At 39.4% G+C, this 13,872-nt stretch overlaps 1 long non-coding RNA gene across 6 annotated transcripts in view; it reads left to right on the forward strand.

The window, feature by feature from the left end:
* LOC147371763 (uncharacterized) overlaps window positions 1-13,872 on the forward strand; it is a 91,891-nt gene that overhangs the window by 38,178 nt on the left and 39,841 nt on the right. The window contains exon 3 of one of the 6 annotated variants that reach the window (XR_015164825.1): window positions 9,563-11,796. The exons of the other annotated variants lie outside the window; for them this stretch is intronic. This is a non-coding gene — a long non-coding RNA (uncharacterized LOC147371763). Of the gene's footprint in view, window positions 1-9,562; window positions 11,797-13,872 lie in introns of those variants that run through there. 6 annotated transcript variants of the gene reach the window in all.

Here is a 13,872-nt window from a genome sequence, read left to right on the forward strand (position 1 = left end):
GTCATCTGTATATCTGAGGTTATTGATATTCCTCCTGGCAATCTTGATTCCAGCTTGTGCTTCATCCAGCCTGGCATTTCACATGATGCATATAAGTACTCTGCATATAAGTTAAATTAGCAGGGTGACAATATATAGCCTTGACAAACTCCTTTCCCAATTTGGAACCAGTCTGTTGTTTCATGTCCAGTTCTTACTGTTGCTTCTTGATGTGCACACAGATTTCTCAGGAGGCAGGTCAGGTAGTATGGTATTCCCATCTCTTGAAGAATTTTCCATAGTTTGTTGTGATCCACACAGTCAAAGGCTTTGACATAGTCAGTAAATCAGAAGTAGATGTTTTTCTGGAACTCTCTTGCTTTTTCAATGATCCAGTGGATGTTGGCAATTTGATCTCTAGTTCCTCTGCCTTTTCTAAAACCAGCGTGGGGACTTCCTTGGTGGTCCAGTGGCTAAGACTCCATACTTCCAATGCAGGGGGCTCAGGTTCAATCCCTGGTCAGGGAACTAGATCCCACATGCCACAACAAAGACCCATAGCAGGCAAATAAATAAATAAATAAATATATATATATAAAATAAATAAATTAAAAAAAATTAAACCAGCTTGATATCTGGAAGTTCACAGTTCCCGTACTATTGAAGTCTAGCTTGGAGAATTTTGAGCAGTACTTTGCTAGCGTGTGAGATGAGTGCAATTGTGCAGTAGTTTGAGCATTCTTTGGCATTGTCTTTCTTTGGGATTGGAATGAAAACTGACCTTTTCCAGTCATGTGGCCACTGCTGAGTTTTCCAAATGTGCTGGCATACTGAGTGCAGCACTTTAGCAGCAGCATCTTTTAGGATTTGAAATAGCTCAACTGGAATTTCATCACGTCCACTAGCTTTGTTCGTAGTGATGCTTCCTAAGGACCACTTGACTTCACACTCCAGGATGTCTGGCTCTAGGTGAGTGATCACACCATTGTGGTTATCTGGGTCATGAAGATCTTTTTCGTATGGTTCTTCCGTGTATTCTTGCCATCTCTTCTTAATATCTTCTGCTTCTGCTAGGTCCATACCATTTCTGTCCTTTATTGTGCCCATCTTTGCATGAAATGTTCCCTTGGTATCTCTAATTTTCTTGAAGAGATCTCTAGTGTTTCCCTTTCTATTGTTTCCCTCTATTTCTTTGCATTGATCACTGAGGAAGGCCTTCTTATCTCTCCTTGCTGTTCTTTGGAACTCTGCATTCAAATGGATATATCTTTCCTTTTCTATTTTGCCTTTCTCTTCTCTTCTTTTCTCAGCTATTTGTAAGGCCTCCTCAGACAGCCATTTTGCCTTTTTGCATTTCTTTTTCTTGGGGATGGTCTTGATCATTGCCTCCTGTACAGTGTCACAAACGTCCATCCATAGCTCTTCAGGCACTCTGTCTATCAGATGTAATCCCTTGAATCTATTTGTATTATATTGTACTGTACTGGCTATATTGACAGGCAGGTCCTTTCCTACTAGCACCACCTGAGAAGCCAACTGAGGTATAAATTAATAAAAATAAGCATGTGATGTTGGGTCATGTAGTGGCTAACACATATAGTGTTAAACACATATTAAGTGCTTACAGTGTGCCAAGCACTGATTTTAAGTGTTTTGCATTCTTCCAACAAGCCAAGGAGGTAGGTATTATTATTAATCTTAGTTTACACATGAGGAAAATAAAGAACAGAGGGTTGCTTTCCAGATCACACAACTAGTGAGTGGTAGAATTGAGACTTGAACCTAGTTAGATTCTGCAATCTGTGCTCTTAACCACTATTCTGGACTGCTTTTAAAGTCATTTAACCTCTCTAGATTTTACTTTTTAACAGAGAAATTGATTAAATATTAACATACCAACCAATGAATGGTTGGAAGAATTAACAAACAAACAGAAGTGTGCATAAAGTTTGTATACATTAGGTATTATTACTTTCATTGTTATCATTAATATCACTGATACTGTCAACCATTAAATATCACTTGTATACCAAAAAAAATAAAATATTTTAGTTACAAAAACACATTGCTGAGTAATTGATAATGTTAGTTAGCTGTGGCTTTTACATTATTACTTTTTTAGACTTTATGAATGACTTTGGGAAAATAATTACTTGTCACGTTTTTGAACCTCTTTCTCTCATCCTACAAGTGGCGTTTGTTGCCTGTCCGACTCTGTTCATCAATTATAGAACTTGATATTATTCAGGAGATGTTCGGAGGGCTCTGGGGTGGTGATGGTGCAAGCAGATTTACAAGCCTTTTTCAGCTGAGGAGGGAGAGAGTCTCCCCCTAGTGTTGGTCTTTGTGCAAAAGTATCCAAACCCCACTTCAGATTCTTCGTGTTCAGTTGTGTCCGACTCTTTGTGAACCCATGGACTGCAGCCCACCAGGCTCCTCCATCCATGTAATTTTCCAGGCAAGAATACTGGAGTGGGTTGCTATTTCCTACTCCATCAGACTTTTCACCAGGGCTTTTCATTTTCATCTGATTCTCACGACTGAAGTGTGACTTTTGGGGGTAAGAGTTCAGAGTCCCAATTCTATAGCAGCATAGGAAGGGATTTATCTAGCATATTAAGTGTTTTATATGAGCTATGGATGAATGTGGCCACACATTGTCAAATAGCTATATATTCACATACATGTTCTGCCCAATTTTCTTTGAACCATTTCATTTTAAGATGTTTGCTTTTTTACCAGTTCAAGATTAATAGTAATTACTCTACACTCCAGGAAAGGATTGACTTGAACAACACTGGATAAGAAAGGAAATTAGTTTTCAGTGGGTACCTACTAAGTGACAAGCTCCTTAGCAATCATCATCTTTGCAGTCCACATAATGAGTTTTAGGGCATGTACATGTAGATATGAGGACTAAGGTTCAGAGAGCTTTAGGGCTTACCTAAAGTTATGACACAGCAAATACATGATAGCCGTAGCCTTCAAGCTCCACTTCAGGGCTGTGTCCTGTCCTTTACATCTGCTGCCCTTTAATGCTCAGGAGGCCCAATGTGGCATCTCAGCTGTTGAAGCCTCCACCAAGTAGAGGCTGATGCCTTATGTTTCTCCAGATTCTTTTTTCCTTTGGTTAACTTACCAGTTTTCTAGCTTTGGGGGCTCTGTTCTTTAATATTTAACTGATAAATTGCCAGCGTTACTATTTATAGATAGTATTTCGGTTTATGAATAATATACTTTTTTGATTCACATGTATTTTAAAGACATAATTATTATTGTGCTGAATGATGATTGGTCATATATGGTAAACAGTTGACATACATGACTAATAAATATGAATTTCCAGAGCCTAATAAGGTTTCTGATTTTGCTTTCTACATATTTGGCCACTTATAAAAACATCTATAGAATTTCCTGATACCAGGTTCCAATTCATATCATTTTTTCAATTTACATTTTTATTTTTTGGACAATCTCTGCTGTACAGTCATGTGTACTATATAAAGTGTACACTATAAAGTGGCTCAGCTATACACATGTAACAGTCTTTTTTTATATTCTTTTCCATTATGGTTTATCATAAGATATTGAATACAGTTCCCTGTGCTATACAGGACCTTGGTGTTTATCCATCCTATATATAATAGTTTACATCTGCTAACCCCACACTCCCACTCCTCCCCTCCCCCAACACCCTCCCACTTGGCAATTACAAGTCTGTTATCTGTGTCTGTTTCATAGATACGTTCCTTTGTGCCATATTTAAGATTCCACATATAAGTGATATCATATGGTATTTGTCTTTCTTCACTTAATATGATAATTGCTAGTTGCATACATGTTGCTGCAAATGGTATTATTTCATCATGTTTTATGGCTGAGTAGTATTCTATTGTATATATGTATGGTGTGTAAATAATATTCTTAGGATCTTCATCTAAAAGGGTGGTGCCATGGATAGAACTGTAGGAAATTAGAGCTGGATGGGGCATTATTTAAAACATTCTTGTTTTAAATAACCTTAGTATGTGGAGATCAAATCTTTTGAAACCTGGGTTTGTGATAGCAAGATAATGAAAGCAATGCTTACTGGTGAAAAAGAAGGAGTCTTGCTATGTCATAAATCACAGCTTTTCCATTGTATACGTAGAGCCTGCTCAGCCAAGATTTATGATGTGCCTATGTATTTTCTTGTATTTTCCTATAATTTCGTATTTAACTGGCAGTAGGGAAGTGAGGGGAAGGGGAAGAGGGGAGATATTTGGCAATTGGCCAATTCTGTGAGCAGGTTTTGTTTTTTGTGGTTCTGTATTTCAGTGAATAAAGTATCCCATTCATGTAGCCTGGACTGTTATAAGCTGGCATTGAGTGATGGCCAATTACAAGTTATTCACATTTGGATCGATATCCCAGACATGAGCTCATTAACCCCCAATCCCATTATCTCACACATGTGGAGCAGATTGTTTTTAATGTGATGACATTTTCACTGTCTACAAACCTGACTTCTGATGTAGTAAAAAGCCCCAGCAGATAGGAGCAGAAATAAGCAGCTGTGTTGATATCTACACAATGAGTGAAATAACATGTACAAATTAATAGATGCCTGCTTATACCACTTAGGGGTTCAACTTGAAAGTCAGTGACCTTGGACTCATCTTTTTCCCCAGCACCTTAAGATTCCAGCTCATCCTGGCATCTAGAAACCTCTCTTCTTTTAATATCTGTAGATTATGAGTCCCTGTCTTCGGGAAGTTTCTTTATTTTCCAAGACATTGGTTTTAGGCCCACTGATACTGTGGCTTTAAGCTATTTTAATCTTCTTTGTACATCTCCATAACAATTTTAATTAATGGGCAGATTTTCTTTAGAGATAGAATGCTCCTACCTCCTAAAGATAAATCATCCCAGCTATTAGAATCATTTATTCACATGCTATCCCATTTTCCATCTCTGCAGGAACAGGCAAATTTTTCTTCAAACCATTATCTTTACAGCTAATGAATTGAATCCAAAATTAACTCTGAATTACGTGGCTGCATCTCATACTTGTCCTTTGTTTAGGGGGTCCTCTTTAAGGTTGGCTGCCTGATCATCCCTTTTGTAATTCTCAAGAAAGGGGGGAAGCTTAGTATTTTTACTAAAAATACTTAATTAAAATAATCAGACTGTTGTCTTCCAGTCTCTCCCATGATACCATCTCCAGTGGTTTAAAATTTAAATTTAAATGTCACAACATTTAGTATTACAGAATTGTGTTTCCCCTGTCTATAAAATGGAGGAGAATATATACCCAGCCTACTCACATAACTATTGTGAATATTAAATGCATTTGCAAAGTGTAAAATGCTAAACAAAACATATATGCATTTATCAGTGGTTCTCACCTTAGGGTGCTTTGCCCCCAGTAGAACCTTTAGCAATGTCTGGAGACATTTTAGGATGTCAGAACTTGGTAGAGGGGGATGCTGCTGGCATCTAGTGGGTAGAGGACAGGGATGCTGCTAAACATCCTATAATACACAGAACAGCTCCCACAGCAAAGAATTACTTGACCCCAAATGGCAATAGTACCAAGGTTGAAAAACCCTGAATTAAAAGACTCTGATATAAAAAGCACAAACTGAAGCTTGCTCAGTAGTCATCCTCTCTCTTCTCCTCTCCCACGTGCAGTGGTGCTTATCAATACTTTCCTAAATAGTTTTCTCTTTTGTGGGCAAGCTGAATGAGGGAACAAAATGCTAATTGAAAGTGCGACTGCTTCACAAGGTTAGTAGGCAGAGGGAGCAAATTTGATAAACATACTTTGAATATTATTAATTAACAAATATCAGGTAGATGAATTTTGGTTGCTGGAAGGGCCAGGATGAGCAGTTATTCTATGTTTTGATTTCCATGTTCTGGTTTATCTTTGGTAGAATACCTAGTCCTTAAAGAAAACATCCTCAAACCCAGGGTGGTGGTCAGAGGAATCTGTTTCACCTTCTATAGGTCAGTGACTAAGTCATCAAGACAAAGTGTCTAATCTCTTTCCCTGTTAGTTGCTATTTTAATAGCAATGATAGCATCTATTGAGCAATTATAGGGTTCAGGGACTTTGTATACATTATTTTGTCTTCACAATAACCTGAAAAAGAGTTATATCATATTAGTCAAAGTTTTAGATAAAATTTAGAAATAAAACTTTCTGCAGTTGAAGCTCGCTTCTGCTGCTTGTTTAGTTCTCCTGAAATGGTCAATCACTCAATCAATATTTGCTCAGAAGTTTCTATCTGCAGAGCATTTTGAAAATTAAGAGAGACTTCTTTCAAGAAACATGAGCTTTGGCTTGAACACTATAGCCCAGATCTTTAAACTGGATAGTGAGACCTCCCTGGTGGTCCAGGAGCTAAGATTCTGTGCTCCCAATGCAGGGGACTTGTGTTCGATCCCTGGTCAGGGAACATGATCCCACATGCCACAACATGCTTCAGTTAAAGATCCTGTATTATGCAATTAAGATCAAAGATCCTGCATGCTGCAACCAAGATACAGCCCAGCCAAATAAATACATAAATATTAAAAAAAAAAACTGTATAGCTAATACATTCTCTCTCTGCATATTTTATAATGATCGTGTAACATTCCAAAGAGCAATAAAATTATTTCTATTTAAAATACACAATAGAAATTAATAATAGCTCAAGAAAGCCATGTAAAATATAACTTATTACAAAGTGGCAATAATAAACCAAGTAATAGCTCATATTAATTGAATGTGTCTTGTGTATCTGGTATGGTTCTAAGCCTTTTACTAAAATGAACTTATCTAATGATCACAACAGTTCTATGAGATTAATCCAATCCTTAGTCCTGTTTTGCAAATGAGGAAACTGAGGCACAGAAAAACCAAGTAATCTAATGTCACAGAGCTCGTATTTGGTTTAGTCAGGACTTGACTTTCAAATATTCTAAAATCAATAATTTTTCTGGGTATGATTAGAATCCATTTCCATTGCATTTTGTAGACAAACTCTTCATGTGGAAAAAAGGTTTTTCTCTTTTGTGTATGAACAGAGGAGAGAGGGCGTAAGAGGTTAGAATAGATGTGCATTTTATTGGTCATTCAATGTGCATTCTCAAACACCTGCCACATTCAGGCAGTGTTCTGGAGACACAAGACACACAACGTCTTGGCTTCCATAGAGTTTACATCTCAATGGTGAAAGTCATCAGAAGCAAATAAAGTGGGAAAATGTGGGGAACACAGCATTTGACCCTTAGGGATATAACAAACCAGGGGTTTAGAGAGCTGTATGAAATGTATATTTTGTAATCAAGTAAAGTGTTACTTTGATAGATAACAGGAAGAAAAGTGTTCTAATGTCAGACCCATCCCTGATGCTGTATTATTAAAAGAAGGAAATTAAACTCAATGGCACCAAAGGGAAAATGGTAAAAACGATTTTCTGGTCACGTGTTATTAGCCATAATAAAATAGATAGAGGGATGGTAAGTGGGGGAAAGGACTGGGTTATTCATATCCTCAAGGCATAGCACAGTTTGCAGGAGATGAAAGCTGCTTCTTCTCTCCAGCTTAACTCTTTCCTGGGCTTTACATAACACCCAAAAATGTATTTGTGGGTTTGGTATTCCTGGGGGCATAAAGTCCACCTTAAATGATTCTCATACAAGCCTCAGAGTTATTTTCTGTTGTCCTTGGAGACAGAAAATAAGCTTTTACCTCTCTTCTGGATTCATTTTCAAAAATGATTCTTGGAAATGAGTTTTCCTTAGACACATTTATATATAATGACAGGCTAATATCTTATACACCATTACTGTATGTAATAACAGTGTGACAAAACCGACAAGAACTAGACTCTAGATGTAAGGCACTTAGCTGTGGAGGGAGTTATCCAGCAGAAAGGATGAGCATCATCATACTGTGTGGTGTCTTAATGGTTACTGAGTGATGAATGTGGACATCTCCTGAGGCAAAACTTCAAATAATTGAAATTTGTCCTTATGGCCCTACTTTTCTTCTCTGACACACGCTTTCTCACTGCCATGCCCACCCTGCCATGGAGAAAAGTCCTAGTCCAGAGACCTGACACTTGGTAGATGATCGATAGCTATTACAGAATGGACAGATGGACTCGTTCACTGTAGGGGATAAGGAGATTTCTTATCACCTGTTTAAGTTTGGGACAGTGCTTATGGCAGGAGTGAAGTGTTAATGATGGGATTTTAGGGATTAGGAAGTGGATGATTTCAAATGGAAAGGACTTCTTTCTAGTACCCTTCAGCTCCTTGTGCAGCATAGCTCTGGGGAGGAGAAGTCGAGTGAGCAGACTGAAGCTGGGCTGTCTTGGATTGCATCCCAGGCTCACTTTCTAGCTATGTTGTCTGGTGCATTTTCCTCAGTTGTGATATGGGCTCGTCAACCTATCTACCTCATAGGGTTGTTTTGCAGATCAAATGAGTTAATTCCCATAGAGCCTGCCATATAGTTAGAGCTTGGCTCACGTTACCTCCTCAGTTGCATTGTATGTCAAGAGGATTCATGGATGATGAAGGTTCCAAAGAGAGTGAGCAGTGAGGAGGGAGCTCTTCCTACCTACAACCAGCACAGGACTTGTGTGGCACCCTCTCTCCTTCCCCTTCTTGTAAGAGCCCAATTACACGGCAAGTCATTTTCTCCCCACTGGATAGATAGGGACCATCTCCTCTTGTTCCTTGCTCATGCTACTCCACTTGCACTGCTTCCTTCTTTTCCTTAAACACACTGTACATGAGCCCCAGCTCCGCTACACCCCAAAGCCGGGCCTCATACTAGCTATTTCCTCTGCCCAGAATGCACTTCCTGAGACATCCCCGGGGCTGATTCCTTCACCCCTTCAGGTTTGTGCTCCAACATCACCTTCTGCTTGAGTCTCACTCTGACCCCCCTATAACAGTTGCACCCCCCTCTTACCCTCACTGTTCCTAATACCATTTACCCTGCTTTTTAAATAATTTTATTTTTTATAGTTGATTTACAATGTTGTGTTGTGTTAATTTCTGCTGTACATCAAAGTGATTCAGTTATACATATATATATATACACACATTCTTTTTCATATTCATTTCCATTATAGTTTATTACAGGATATTGAATATAGTTCCTTGTGCTATACAATAGGACCTATATTATTTATTATGCATATTGCTTATGCATTAGAAAGTAGGAAGTAAGCTCCTACAGGGCAGGGATTTTTGCATTTTGGGTTCATGATGTATCCCAGGTGCTGTGACAACAGTCAGCCATCTAATAGGCACTGGACAAATGTTTGGTGAATAAATGAATGAATGAATTACAAAACAGTTGCAAGTCAATAAAAATATAAAGTAAAAGGAGAGCCCTTGCAGTCGCCTAAACTAGAAAATCTGGGGTTCATCTTTGAATCCTTCCCTTTCTTTCCATATCCAGCTAATCATGAAGGCCTGAGATGTCTGCCTCTGAAACATCCTTCAATTCACATGCTTTTCTCCATTTCTAAACCTGCTGCTTCATTCATTCTTACCAGCTTTTCTAATCCGAATATTCTGTCTTCTCTTTCAGTTCCTTGCTACATTCTGACTCAAGAATTGTTTATGTAAAATGCAGATTTGTTTATGTCACTGCAGTGCTTAAAAACTTTCAATGCCTCCCTACCAACGCAGGATAAAACCCAAATGGACTCTAACCTAACAACTCTGCCACTGACAAGCCATGTGAGGAAGGCAGAATAATCACCCTCCATGTACCACACACAGAAAGATGTCCATGCTGTAATCCCTAGAACCTGAAAATATGTTAGGCTGCATGGCAAAGGGGAATTAAGATTATAGATAGAATTAATTTTGCTAATTAATTGACATTAAAATAAGGAGATTATCCTTATCTGGGTGGGCCTAATATAATCACAAGAGTCTTTAAAAAGTGAAAGCATGAGAGGGAAATATGACTACAGATAAAGGTTAAGAGTGATGTAATAGGGAGTTTACTGGCAGTCTAGTGGTTAGGAGTCTGCCTGCCAATGCAGGAGACACAGGTGCAATCCCTGGTCTGCAAGGATCCCAGATGCAGCAGAGCAACTAAGCCCATGCACAGGTACTGAGCCCAGGTGCTGCAACCACTGAAGTCAGCTCGCCTAAAGCCTGAGCTCCAAAAACCAATGAGAAGCCAGCACACCACAATGAAGACTCATCCCGGCTCACCACAACTAGAGAAAAACCCACACACAGCAATAAAGACCCAGCACATCCAAAATAGAGAGTGATGCAATATGAGAAGTTGACCATCTGGCTTTGATGATGGAGGCCACCACCCAGAAGCTGAAAGGCAAGGAAATAGATTCACCCATGGAGCCTCCAGGAAGGTATGCTGCCCTACTGACACCTTGATTCTAATGGAGTGAGATCTGTATCAGAATTCTGACCTCTAGAACTGTAAGATAGTAAGTTGTATTGATTTAAGCAACCAAATTTTGGGCAATTTGTTATAGCATGAATGGAACATACTGTAACTTTTTTTTTCTTGCCTCTTTGAGGCTATACTGTAAAATGGAAAACATGATACCAACCTTTTAAGGCTATTGTGAGCATTAAATATGATGCCGTTGACCTCAGAACAGTGTGGGAGTTGAGGCAACAATCCTCTATGAAATTTAAAATCTATATGTAATTTTATAGTCAGCCCTCTGTATCTGAGTTTCCACACCCATGGATTCAACCAACCATGGATCATGTAGTGCTAGAGTACATATCATTGGAAAAAATTCTGTATAAGTGGATCCTCACCGTTCAAACACACGTTATTCGAGGGTCAACTGTATTTGCAAAATGCCTAACCATGCCCTACACATAGCAAGTGCTGAGTAAATGATAGCTTTTAACTCTCATCATCATTTCCTTCCAAGCCACATTGTCATTTTCCAACCCATCATTCACTCCTTGATATACCTACAGGAAATGCTTTCCTAGTGAACTTCTCGTCCTTTAGGACTCAGCTTAATAATTCCCTCATTGGACAAGTCTGTTCATCCCACTTCCATACCAGGCAAATATGATCTGCTCTCTGCTTCCTCAACTCCGTGATGGTACACTAACCACGTGCGGTATGTTTTACTATTCCTAGATGCTTGGGTGAAGGTGAGGCAAGGAAAGTGCCTAGGGTACAAAATTTAAGGAGACACTCATTCTCCAGTTTGTGCCAGCGTCTTGTGTACCTCACCCTAGTCTTCCTGGTTAGTCTCATTTTATTGAGGATGAGACCCAGGTGCAGGAGATGAAGTGTCTTGCTGTCAGGTCGTAAAGGAGACAAGGTCTGTGTTCTGTCCTTACTACCCACAAGCCCTTAGAATAGATTCTGGCACACAGATGATGCTCAAGAATGAATAAGATGGGTGGCAAGTTGACCTGATATTTGATGTTGTAAAAATGATGATGATGATGATGATTTTAGTAAATATCCAACCTCTACCGCATGTACTCTAAGTGCCCTGCATACAACTCTCCTTACAGCAACTGAATGAGTTAGGCACTATTGAATACTTGTCTCACTCAGAATAAGAAAAGGCTAGTCATCCACCTAACACAGCTCTAAAGTTTCAAGGATCTAAGTGTGTTTCAAAAACCTCTCTAAGGAGGATAGGGCTGTCTGATGTCAGCAGGGCTGAAGCAGGAATGAAATATTTGAGGAGGCATTGAAGCTGAAGCATAGCAGACATGTCAGCTGTGTTCTTGTGAAGTGTGTTTACTCATCTGTTAGGAGTTGACTCTAATGCAACTTTACTTTTGGTGTAATAAACTGTATTAACTTTATGCTTGAGTGAGTTATCTCTCAAAATAGAAAAATGTGTATTTCCAGGAGTCTTCTTTCATTTACACATGGAAGTCTATGTGAGTTTAAAAAATGGATTTTAGGAGCCTCAGTGATGGCTAAGAAATTGCTATTTCAGTCTTGAAAATTGCCTTTTCTACCAGAAACACCAAGCAAGAAATCATACCATCTGATTTTTCTGGGTTGGAAAAACTTACTCAGACACCAAGATAGCCTCTGAAGTTTGATCCCCTTTCCTCTTGATAGTATGATAAAAATTAAATCTCAAGTTTCATCATCAGAATACCTAATACAGAGGAGAACCTTAGAACCCAAATTGTATCATTACTTTTCAAGAAAGAAGGCACCCAAGGTTCTTATTTCCTTTATTGTGGTGAGATTCAGATAATTCTATTGAAGAGTGTGGTGGAAACTAGGCCTAAATAAGCTTGTGATTTTAATATTAGCTTCCTGTATGCAAAGAGGTTAATCTCCTATCTTTAGACCACAGATATGTTACTTAAAACAGCTACAATGATTTGTCTATATCCCTTAATTTGATTAGCCCAAGTTCTCCAACAATGCCCATTTATTCTTCCTCTTAAACAGTACAACTGTGGAAAGTCATCAAATTCTCTCCAGTTTGGGAAGAAGTATATTTTTCCAATGATTGTCTTTTGCCCGTGATTGCATATACTTGCTGTCAACATAATTTTTGATCACCTTGTGGTCATCTGCCACCTACTGGCCCTGCCTCTACTGCTTCATCCAAAGCATGTTTTTTTTTTCCTTCTTTTTAAAAGCCCCTCTGACAATGCTATAGGATGTAATGGACTTTTACTGAAAGGCAGGGACTCAGTGAGAAATTAAAGCATGGAACAGGATGCAATCCAAAAATGAATATTAGAATTTATGGTTTCCAAATAGGATGTAGAAAGCTGGAAAGAATGTTGCTCCCATTCTACCAACAAGAAAAGCTTTAATAATTGACAAAACCATAAATTTTCTTGAATCTGTCAGAAAAATTGAGTTCACAGAGAAACTAGCCATCCTGAAGTCAAAGGAAGGCCAGGGTTCCCCAAGGAGAGGCAGGGTGCAGTCCTGGCACAGATCAGGAGCCACCGTGCCAGCAGGTAAGAAGAATTAAGTTAAATGTTGTAATGAACTGCTAGCAGCTAAGGATGGGTTAGTGTGACAATACAGAACACCCAGACACCACATGAGCAAGGAAAATCTACATCTACTCATAAGCCCTTCTTTACCAATGCTCACAAGAAAGATTAAGTGTAGGTGGAAACCTGGAGAAAGGCAACATCTGTGATGCAGGATTAGAGGAGGAAAACAGTTCCTTCTATGGAAAAGCCATGACGCTCTGCCTGGATCCTTTTTTATTTAGAAGGATGAAGTCATTAAGGCCCTGGAGGGAGAGCCTGAAACCCCTTAAGACACTGAACACCTCTGTGGTTGAAGGGTTAGTAGGAGGGGAAAAAGCCCTCCATTTCAAGGGAAGGGACAAGAAACCAACTGACCTAGGCCTTTAGAGGTCTCTTATGCCTCATACCTGGGTGAGAGGTAGGATTATTAAAAAAGTCTTACCTCTGAGATGCGGGGACACAGAGTTTGCTTAAGAGTGAGGCTGGATGCGGAGAAGGCAATGGCACCCTACTCCAGTACTCTTGCCTGGAAAATCCCATGGATGGAGGAGCCTGGTAGGCTGCAGTCCATGGGGTCACTAATAGTCGGACATGACTGAGCGACTTCACTTTCACTTTTCACTTTCATGCATTGGAGAAGGAAATGGCAACCTACTCCAGTGTTCTTGCCTGGAGAATCCCAGGGACGGGGGAGCCTGGTGGGCTTCTGTCTATGGGGTCGCACAGAGTCGGATACGACTGAAGTGACTTAGCAGCAGCAGCAGCAGCAGAAGCAACTTAGCAGCAGCAATAGCAGAGCCTGGATGAAGACAACAATCTCCTTCCTCTTTCCCCCATCCCCCACTCCCAACAAGGTGAAAAGCACCAAGAAATAAGCAACAGCAGTCTTCTTGGGGAGGGGCAGGCCTTTTCTAA

The sequence above is a fragment of the Bos grunniens genome, chromosome 5 (genome assembly GCF_055505025.1).
Source record: "Bos grunniens cultivar Pamir isolate PY7600 chromosome 5, Bosgru_T2T1.0, whole genome shotgun sequence".
Lineage (NCBI taxonomy): Eukaryota > Metazoa > Chordata > Mammalia > Artiodactyla > Bovidae > Bos > Bos grunniens.